The sequence below is a fragment of the Dermacentor variabilis genome, chromosome 5, assembly GCF_050947875.1.
Source record: "Dermacentor variabilis isolate Ectoservices chromosome 5, ASM5094787v1, whole genome shotgun sequence".
Taxonomy (NCBI): Eukaryota; Metazoa; Arthropoda; class Arachnida; order Ixodida; family Ixodidae; genus Dermacentor; species Dermacentor variabilis.
Genome location: NC_134572.1, coordinates 201,850,206 through 201,860,309, shown reverse-complemented (window position 1 = coordinate 201,860,309; position 10,104 = coordinate 201,850,206).

The following is a 10,104-nucleotide window of genomic DNA, read 5'->3' as shown; positions in this document are numbered from 1 at the left end:
CGTCTAAAGTTATCACTAAAATGAGTGCTAAAACCCCTTAATGCTTACATTAGGACCAGAATTCACAAGTGGCTGTAGTATCAACGTGTAAGCGCTCAGAGGGTTCCTGAAGCACTGTTGAGCACATGAACATAACTTCCAGCCGGCATATTACACGTGCGATGGGAGACAATGTGGCACTCTTAAAGTCGCTCGTTACAAAGCAATACACAACACCATTTCTCACAAAACCTTATAACACTAGCAAAATTGGTTGGCCAAGTTTCGGTTTATCCTACTTTGAAGCAAGCACATAAAGAGAACATCCCAGTCTTTCATCCATGATTAAACCACCAGTATTAAATGCACCCACCTTAAGGTTTATTTGGAAACAGCATGTGTATGTCCATGCTTGTATCGTTTATTGATTGTCCCGCTCTAGTAGAACGGACGACCACGCAGCCTGATTATGCACTTTGTAATTAAGCCTCTTTCTAGAAAATCACAAATATCGACCGCACACACAACCTCCGTCACATCTGCACAGAGCACTCGAGCGTTACGCTGCGGAGAAAGGTTACCAGAGAATGGCTGTTGACAGCGCAGCGATATTACTATGGCTATCTCGCGCGTGCAATGACGCCGCAAAGCACTCATTTAGCGACTTCATTCACTACCGCCCTTAGTCGGCGGACGGCAGACCTGAACCATGCGTCAGGAATGTTCGTTTACATTGCGAAATAAATGATGAATACTGATGATAATGATGAATACTGATGATAATTTTCTTTAAAAAAGTCCGCGCACATGCCGCATTTGGGTCATCTGCCATTTACACATTCTGCCGTGTAGCAGCACCGTAACCAAGTAATGCTTCAGAAGAACTTCACTTTGGCCTATTTGGTATTTACTGCATATCATATTGACCGCAAATAAGACGGGGACAGAGGGAGAGAACACATAAACCGCCCGTGCTGTTTATGTGTTCTCTCCCTCTGTCCCCGTCTTATTTTATATGATATGCAATAACCAGGTAATGTTACATTTAAGTGATTGTGAAAAAGGCTCTTACGAAGTCTGAAGGAATCTAAGATAAACAATGTCGTCTAATATGCATTCTCGGCGCTAGTACGCTGTAGCACTCGCTGATCGGCGCGGTGGTCCGTGGGATGCGTCACAAGGAAAATAAGCTGGTAAGGAACCTGGAAATGAAGTATCAGGCAGCCGAAAGTGTAGGTTTGCATAGTAGATGCACATCGAATGGAAAAGTTAAGTACTTCCGATAGCTTACGCTAGCACAAGCCCCAAAAAATAAACGATCCACATCTTTGTGCAGTTGATTGAGCGAAGCTCCTCTAGCTTGCCATTCTGCCGCCAAAACCAAAGGCGGATGTGACATCACGGACGCGAAAAACAAAGAACGAATGTCACACATCCCGGACGTGACGTTTGGGTGAACCTAACGCCTGCGTTCCGTCGACCGGGTGAACGCAGACACATTCATTTATCCGGTAGTCGGACGCGCCGTCGAATAGGTTTTGTCATAGAGTTTCTCACTACATTACCTAGAGGGAAAACTGGCGCTGCTGCACTGTGGTATGCATAGGTATGCCACCTGAACATCGCCCCCGAGGGCTCTGTGGTCGCTGTGCATGCGTTAGCTGAGAGAAGGTGAGAAAGGAGGACAAGTTGCCTTTACCGGATGTGACATCACATTGTTGTTTGTTTTTGCTTTTATGAAATAACTACTCTCGAACTCAGACGGCATGGCTTGCGTCTCGTTCGCGTGCGTACGTATGGATGTGGTCCGCTTTTAGTTTTTGGCGAATGCTTAGAAGCTTCAAGTTGCAGACACTGCGGTGGGCCAGGGCTTGATGACATTTGTTGCCCAGCTGCTGGTCCTACCGCGACGTACTTAGAGCAATGGTAAGTGTTGTGCGATTACCCGTTCTCTTGCTGACACGTAAAAAACCGGTTGCGCATTCGAGCTGTGGTCGATGTGATCTCGAAATTCGAAGTGAACACGAAGCGGTTGTCGCAGGTCCCGCAGTGATCGCAGTATAATTTATTCGTTCGTGCCTTCAACACTGCAGTTCCTACGCGTTGCACCGATGTAAAAAAAAATGAACAAAAAAACAGCGACATCTTCCACGCGCCAGAAATGCATGCACTCAACTAGCGTGGATGTCGTCCTATGATGTTTATCGCGTTCTTAAGTCTATTTTTCTCCATATCTATAGGATGACTACGCTATGCCCTTCTTATTTACCCATGCAGCGCATTGCTGCATTTAATTACCTTTCTAACTGCTGATCGCGGTATGGGCGTCAGAGGCTTTCATTCGTTGCAGTGAGATAACGAAAGCGTATTTCCTTCACTTAAAGCTTCTTAGTAGCTCCTTTGCGAGCCGTGGAGTTAAATCATACAATACGTACGTTGTGAGCGAGCTGGTAAACGAAACCACTTTACTGCTGCTGCTACTATCACTTTTACGGGAATTTTCAAAATTAAACATATATATATATATATATTAGTATGAATCGGCTCACGGAGCTTTATATGCACGTATGCTTTCGTTCATAGATCATGTGCGTAGCTTTGCAACTGTGACCGATATTGTAAAAACAGCAAGAAGAGAGATGACACAAGTAATGTGTCTGCTTTAATTGTTGTATGTGCTGTTTTTAGAATATCAACCAACTCCGCGCAGTCGTGCTGTTTACAGCTAAAACGTGTTTTTTCTTGTTCCATGAGGAGCATTTGCTTCTAATTGTGGCAGTAACGTTGTGCATTGTCCTCGGCCCAGATCGCTGACTGTGTGCAAACTTGGTCTAATTTGTTTCACTTTGCTGCTGTCTTTACAGCTTCTGCTTATTTCCTCTGCCTGCACCTTATATTTGTTGTGTTTATCGAGACCTGGCCTGTCTCTGCCTCGTTGAAGACAAATTGACTCAAGTACTGGTTGCTGTTGGTTTGTTTGGTTTGCTCAGTCTGAGCGTGGTATGTATATCTATTTGCTAAAAGAGTATGCAGCTGCGTCTAATGCAGGTACTGCTCATCTAAAGGTAGATTTAATAAGTAGTGGTTTGAGTGAGAATTAGTTGGTTTGAGTGATGTATGACACCAGAGAGTTATTGTTCTAGAAAGGTAACAAAGCTGATCCACAAATTTAAGGTATGGAGATGCTTAACCATTTAAGTGTTCTAAGTTGCCATGAAGTATTACACACTTAAAATTTCAGTTGCAAAAGATATAGTAGAAGAAGAATCCAGAGGATTTGCTGCCAGATGTCCTGACACAATAAATTGTAGAGAAAGCATTATAGTGTGAGCTGCCAATGATTGTCGTCAGCTCTAGCCCATTTTTCTATGTAGTCACTGTTGCTCCATTGTCTGTTGCCATCACATGCTTGTTATAAACAAAAAATTGAGCTGCATGATTCCCCTGATTTTTCTCGCTCATAAGATACAAATGTTTTGATTTCGGCTGCCATGGGGCCTCATGGTAGAAAACAAGTGTTTATTAGCCAGTTGTCAGCTTCTAAGATCATGTGCTTTGTAATGTGGGTGTTTTTAAAGGATACTACACGTCTGCCATCATAACTGTGAATGCTGCTGCCTAGCACTCCCACGGCTATGCTTGGTACATATGCGCAGCTATCCAAGAAAATTGACATTGGGACAATTGCCGTTGAAGCTCACTTGGTAGAGCATTGCAAGCACAAGGCAGAAAACGTGGGTTCAGCTTCGTTGTCTCTTATGCAAAGCATTATCATGAGCTGTCTCCTGGCTTCTTGGTACATCTAGTCAGATAGGCTCAATAATAGTTAGTAATGTGCCTGATGGTGGGTCGTTAATCTGGGTCCTTAGTGCAGCAGCCCAATTCTTTACCCATTAGGCTAAAGATGCATGCATAGCGCGCCAGATTAATCTCATTGGTTCTCTCGTAGCAGCTAATTTTTTCAGATGTTATGTGACACTACGTTTGGGATTCACCCGTTTCAGCTCAGATGCAACAAAGCAGGTGTTGTGTCTATTTCGGTGAGAAGTGTGTGCAGTTGTTTTGGTTTCTCTGTGTTGACGTAGTGTGCTATGTATTTCATGTGGTGTCAGGCATTACCTCAATTGCAGCTTCAATGCTGTGCCCATAAAAGCAGTTGTAGGTAGGTGCTCAGGAGTAACGGGAAGCTCATTCTTCCTCATTCTCTCTTGCATACAGCAGGTAGTGCGTCCTGTTTAGTGCCATGCACCTGTGGGGGGCATTTCCTTGTTCTTATTCTGCTGATGTGTTGTACATAGGGGGAAAGTCAATCCTCTACATCATGGTTGTCAGTGCCGCTGAATACAGTGCAGTCTCAGTCTCGCTGCCTTGAAATGTCATAAGAGGTGACATCTGGGGGTAAAGTAGCATCTTGCTGTACCTTGTCATCGGGCATAGCCAAGGTTGTGGTTGCGCAACCCAAGGATCCTGGAACTTTCTGTGGGACCAATGGCACCGATGTTGAAAAGTGGGCGGCTATGTACGAACGTGTGAGTGGAATCAACAGATGGGACCCCACGCGTGTGCTAGTTAACCTGTTGTTCTACCTAAGAGGCACGGCAAATGTGGGGTATGAAAACCACGAAGAGGAGCTAACCAGCTGGGACCAATGCAAAGAGAAGTTGACAGAGTTGTTTGGCAAACCATCCGGCCGTAAAATTGACGCAAAACAGGAACAGGCCTCCTGTGCCCAATCCCCAACGGAGTCCTATCTCTTGTACATCCAAGACATGCTGGCACTTTGTCGTAAAGCAAGCCCGATCACGACATGACAGAAGCTGAGAAGGTCGGGCATGTGCTTAAGGGTTGCTGACGACGCCTTTAATCTGCTCATGTGCAAAAGCTGCTCTACAGTTGATGTTATCTTTAGAGAGTGCCGACAATTCCAGCACGCCAAAAGCCGATGCGTCTTGCAACCATTCGCCAGACTTCCCACTACTGCTGCAACGCCAACGTGTGAAGATCAACCCACACAGCAGCATGCGTCGCCATCGGAGGATGTGGTGCGAATCGTTGACGTGAACTGGATGTGATGGCGCCTGCATTTCTGTTCGCCTATCCCTGATGCTACAACATTTTCATCCCCTTCTTACAAGCCATCATTCACCAGGAACTGGAAAACATTGGCTTACGTTCTGTCTGTGCTGTTGCCAATCCCAGAGCTAACAAACGCCCTTCTACTATTTTTGCTCCACCCCGATGCTTCTCTCCACGTTATCGCAACCCGACTGAGTAGAGAACTGCGGATGACCAGCCGATATGTTTCACCTGCTGCCGCATTGGTCATGTCGCCTGATACTGTCACAACTCGTGGCCCTTAACACTTCGCATGCCAACCAACCTGAGACGTTTTGATGAAAATGCCCGCAATGTTTCGCCCACCGACGAATCTAACAGCGCCAACTCTGCTAGGAACATGTGGTACAGTCGCTCACCATCGCCGCACGGACACCAGTCTCGTTCACCGCAAACACGTCGCCCATCTTCGCGTTCGGCACAGCCACGTCGCCTTTCGTCCCCTGCGGCGTTTGGCCGCACCCGTTCGTAAAACTAAGAAATGCAGCCCTCAGAGGTGGTGCTGCATTGCCTAATGCTGCAGCAAATCCCCTGTCTATGCACACAAGGCGAAGTGTAATTGGCATTAAAATAGACAGCATAGCTGTCCAAGCACTCATCGACAGTGGAGCCCACATAACTGTGATGAGTGCTAGCCTGCCTAGTCGTTTAAAGAAGGTCCTCACCCCAGCAGCTGCCCGAGTGCTTCATATGGCTGACGGTGGAACGCTGGTTCTTGGAATGTGTACTGCAAGTATAGCTGGCCGCCCTACTTCTGTTCTCTTTACTGTGAGCAACATCTTCCCTCACAACGTTATTCTAGGATTTGACTTTTTATCCACTCATTCTGCTCTCCTCAACTGCACGGCCGGCGTTCTTCAGTTAGAACTGCCTCAACTCGCCGATGCTCCGAGCACCGCCCCACCACACTTGTGCTCGCTTTGTGATAAGCGTCTGTCACCCGAAGCAGTTACTTACGTCACTTTGACCACCCAGCCACAGGTTCCTGATGGTGAATATGTGCTTCGCCCCATCATCGATGTGCTTTGAACCGGTCACGGTTACTAATAATGACATTGTTTTACCTCTTCTGAATTTCAGCCTGTGCCCTCAAGTGATTCCGGCCAGCATGTTCTTCGACAGCGTTTCTAGTGGTTCTGAATTTGATATTGAGAGTCTGAATTCTGAGAGTGGTTTATTAGTGCCAATCGCAACGCCCATCTCTGGTTCCTTAACGGACGACTTTGCGAAAATGACTGCACTTAACCTCACCTCTGCACAGGCCAGGGACATACGTCTTCTGCTTGAATCGTACAGTGGAATCTTTGATTTGGGCAACAGGCCTTTAGGCTGAACATCTGTTGTTCACTATCATATAAACACTGGAGACACAAATCCTATTTGTCAGCGTCCCTATCGTGCATCGCATGCTGAATGTCGAGCCATCCAATCAGAGGCGGGCAAAACGCTCCGCAAAGGGGTCATCGAGCCATCAGCCAGCCCTACGCCTGTCGTCCGTGTGAAAAAAGAAAGATGGTGCCTGGCATATTTTCGTCGATTATTGCCACTTAAATGAGATCACGCGAAAAGGCGTCTACCCACTACCATGCATCGATGACGCCTTGGACCGCTTGCACAGAGCTAAATACTTATCGTCCATCGATCTTCGATCCAGCTACTGGCAGATTTCGGTTGATGAAATGGTTGGAGAAGACAGCCTTCATCACACCGGATGGCTTATATCAATTCAAAGTCATGCCGTTTTGCGTATCCAATGCTCCTGCGACATTTGAACTTGTGATGGACTCTCTTCTGCGATGCTACAAATGGACCACCTGTCTTTGTTACCTTGACGAAGCTCTTTTTTCTCCCATGTTGGGCAGCTGCCTTACCCGTCTCACTGCCATTATTGCGGTCTTCTGAAAAGCTGGCCTCCAACTCCACGAAGTGTCAATTTGGGCGCCGTCAGATTACCGTGTTAGGGCACCTCATTGACGCATCCGGTGTCCAACCAGATTCGGAAAAAGTTCGTGCCATACGCAGTTTCCCTGTGCCACATTCTGCTTCTGACGGGCGCTGCTTCTTCGGCCTGTGTTCTTACTTTTATCGTTTCATCAAAAACCTTGCCAACATTGCTCGGCCTTTGACAGATCAAAAAGAAGAACACGCCATTCTCATGGGGCCCGGAGCAGGCTCATGCGTTTGCCGCTCTCATCAGGTTTCTGACCACCCTTCCCATACTTGCCCACTTTGATCCATCTGCACCGACCGAAGTCCACACTGGCGCAAGCGGCCATGGCATCGGTGCTGTTCTCGATCAACAACAGAATGGTACGGAGTGCGTGATAGCTTACGCCAGCCGCCTGCTGTCACCTGCCGAGAGAAATTACCCCATCACCGAGTGGGAGTGCTTCGCTTTAGTTTGGGCTGTCGTCAAGTTCCGGCCATATTTGTACGGCCGTACATTTTCGGTCGTTACAGACCACCACGCACTCTGCCGGCTGTCTTCCCTCCGGCACCCGACAGGACGGCTTGGTGGCTGGGCTTTGTGGCTCAAGGAATTTTCATTTATTGTCAATTACAAGACTGGATGCCTCCACAAGGACACTAACTGCCTCTCGTCACCCCGTGGATCCACTTGATCCTTCTGTGCATGATCCGGTGACCTGCGTGATGGCTTTCACTGACATGACTGACATGCGCACCGAACAACGCGACGAGTCCTTACAGTCCATCATTGCCGGAGTGCAATCACTCCGACAGCACTGACGGCACATGCCGCATGTTCTTGCCGCGCAACGGCATCCTCTACCACCGCAACATGAATGCTGATGGCCCTGAGTTGCTCCTTGGCCGTCCTCATCATCTGCAATCTGTTGCTCTTGAATAACTTCACGATGCACCGATGGTGGGACACCTTGAAGTTCTGCATACATACAATCATGTACAACGCCGGTTCTTCTGGCCAGGTCTCTACTGCTTTGTGCACTGTTATGTCGCAACTTGCGAATTGTGTCAGTGCCGGAAGAAACCTCCCCTACCACCTGTCGGATGACTCCATCCAGTTGAAGTTCCCTGTGAACCATTCTCTCGCTGAGGCCTTGACTTACCTGGCACTTTTCCGACGACGACTAGAGCTAACAAGTCGATTGCCATCGCTACTGATTACATGACACGCTATGCGATACCAAAGGCGTTGCCGACTAGTTGTGCAACAGACGTCGTCGATATTCTCCTCCACGACGTCATTGTCCACCATGGTGCACCTCGACAGTTATTACAGACCGCAGCTGCTCATTCTTGTCTCTAGCTGTCGACGACCTCGTCCGCTCTTGTGCCACTGAGCATAAGCTGTCCACCGCCTACCACCCACAAACAAACGGTCTTATGGAATTTCTCAACCGAACAATCACAGAGATGCTGTCGATGTAGGTCTCCAACGATCACCGTGACTGGGACACCACGCTGGCCTACGTGCCGTTTGCGTATAACTTGTCCCGACGTGACACTGCAGGATATTCACCCTTTTATCTTTTGTATGGTTGCAACTCCACTTTGCCATTTGACATCATAATCCCTTCTGGGCCACGTGTTGCAACTGACCATGCTCATGAAGTCATCGATCGCACTCACAGGGCATGTCAAGTCGCCCGATCTCGTTTATTAGCCCCGCAGCATATACCAAAAGAGTTATGACTAATGCCATCATGATTTTAAGTTCGCACCAGGTGCTTGGATGCTCCTTTGGTCACCATGTCATCGGGTTGACCTCTCCCAGAAGCTTCTGTCTCACTACACAGGGCCTTATGAAGTCCTAAGTCAAGTTAACGACATAAATTACAATATTTCGCCACTTCAGTTTGATGCATCTTCAAGTCTGACGCCTGTTGACGTCGTGCATGTTTCGCGGCTGAAGCCACATTTCGCTCGCGATTCTTTGCCTACCATGAGCCGAGACGGCGCTTCACCACCCGGGGGTCCTGTTACGGAAGGATGAAAAAAGAGAGGAAGAAGAACGCAGCACGCGGGCTGCTGCGTGCTGTTGGTGGTCAGCCATCTTAACTACTCTGCCTCATCTTGTATATTGACACGTGTACTTCTTTATCTTTATTGGGCGACCACTTCTCGCCGCCTAACAAATGTTATCGCACAGCACAGGACGCGCCTGCATGTAAAAGAAGTTTCTGGAATGTTACCGATGGTTCCATCCACTGTCTTTCACCGCAACTTGTGTTATCTGATTGCATGTGTGCGCGACGCGAATAATGTGGAACATTGTGGAAGGCACGCAGGTCCCAGTGACTGCTCTGGAACATTCGACGACAGATGTATAAAAGCCGACGCGCTTGATCCGCTCATCAGATTTTCGACGACCGCCGATCGTGTTCGCCGCTACCATCCTTCTTTGAGTGTAGCCTCTTTTGAGGGCACAAGTTCGCCCAACAAAATGCTCATTTCGTTAATCATAGTTTTGCTGCCTTCTCAACCATCACTACCACGTGACAGTATATATTGTAAATACAGTCTTTCTATACTCCCAACATCCCCGTAACAGTATGCTTTGCCTCTGGCATGTTCATGATCTCCGACGGTATATAAAACTGTGATGCAGACTAAGCTTCACAAAGAATTATGTTCCGTCTCTTCCTTACAGGCTGCTGTGTTTCAGCTAAATCTGCTTTTCCTGTGTCCAGTGGTCTTGTCGCTCAATTAGTGCTTCCCTATTTCTGTTACACTGCAACCTCTCTTCTCCTCTCTCCTCTTGTCCTCCTGTCCTTTTACACTGCTGCAAACTTAGATTTCAATACTCGAATGATTAATACAAAGATTGATGCTACCATATTATATGTAACGGCTGTCATGACGGCAATAATTTAGGTGGACCTGAAACTAAATGAAAAAAAAACAGGCATGTGTGAGTAGGAATAACTTCCTTGTGACAAAACTGGCTCCATGCTAAACTTTGCCTCAAGGAAATTGGTCTTAAAAGTCTCAAAACCCATTTGCACATACTGCATAAGCCAAGTTTTC